Genomic DNA, 1,240 nt, shown 5'->3' with positions numbered 1-1,240 from the left:
AGCAATTTAGCAAGTCCTTTCTCTAAATGAAAAAAAAAAAAGAAAAAGGGCTGGGGATGTGGCTCAGTGGTAAAGTGCCCCTGGGTTCAGTCCAGGCATGGAGTAGGTACTCAGTTAAACCATGGAGTGCATCTCTATGCCAAGAAATAGCTTAGCATTTGCAAAACAAAACAGATCAGGATGCACTCCTTCCCGCCATCTTCCTCACTGGTGTGTCTGGGAAGCCCCAGCACCACCACCAGGGGGTCTCAGCCCTGGCAGTCTCACCCCCTGGGAGCCCTGGGCAATGTTTGGACACATTTGTGACAGTCACACCTAGGGCTGAGGGGCTGCTGGCCTCTGGGAGGGAGAGGTCAGGGATGCTGCTGGCCGGCCTACAGAGCTGAGGATGCCCCAGAGTATCCAAGTTCATGTGCCAATGTCGAGAAAACCCGACAGACATGGCCTCCTCTGTGCCGGCTCCTCACCCTGCTTCACAGCAAGTTCAGATCCTGGCTCTGCCACTTCCAGGCCTGAGGGTTTTACCCTCCAGAGCCTCACGTTCTCCATCTGTGAAATCAGCCAACGCTGGCGCCCAGCCCAAGAGTCACTCCTGTCAAGCCCCTGGGAGCTGAGCGACCGGTGGCCCTGGGCTCCTGCCGAGGATGCAGTGTGTGGAGAGCCCAGCCCATCCTCACCTGGGGAAGCGCAGGGTCCGCAGCAGGGCAGCGCGGGGCTTTACGGCTCACTCCCCATGTTTCAAAAGTGATTCCAGCACCAGGCCTGGGGTCAGCCAGGAGGGGAGGGGAGGGAGAGCAGCCCTGACGGAGGCCAAGTCTGGAGCTGGCCTGGACGGGCCCCAGGGAGGCTTTTAAGCCAGGACCATTATCCTGGAGTGGCACGGTCAGGGGTTTCCTTTTATTTATCTATCTGTCTATTTATTTATTTGTAGTTGTAAGTGGGCAAAATGCCTTTACTTGTTTATTTATTTATCTTATGTGGTGCTGAGGATCAGACCCAGTGCCTTGCACACGCTAGACGAGCGCGCTGCCACCGAGCTGTAGCCCTGACCCCAGTTAGGAGTTTTCTACCACCTCCAAGAAGAAGGGGCACAGTTAGGGAGAGTGTTGGCACATTTAAAGTAAAATCCTCCCGTGGACTCAGCAGTTGGAAGGAAATGCGGAGACAGGTAGTGGAAGGAGGGGGGCAGCTGCTGGCCCGCCAGGCCCCGCCCCACAAGGCCCCACCCCACGCCAGGCCC

The sequence above is a fragment of the Ictidomys tridecemlineatus genome, chromosome 15 (genome assembly GCF_052094955.1).
Source record: "Ictidomys tridecemlineatus isolate mIctTri1 chromosome 15, mIctTri1.hap1, whole genome shotgun sequence".
Classification (NCBI taxonomy): Eukaryota; Metazoa; Chordata; class Mammalia; order Rodentia; family Sciuridae; genus Ictidomys; species Ictidomys tridecemlineatus.
This window is presented reverse-complemented; position numbering follows the sequence as displayed.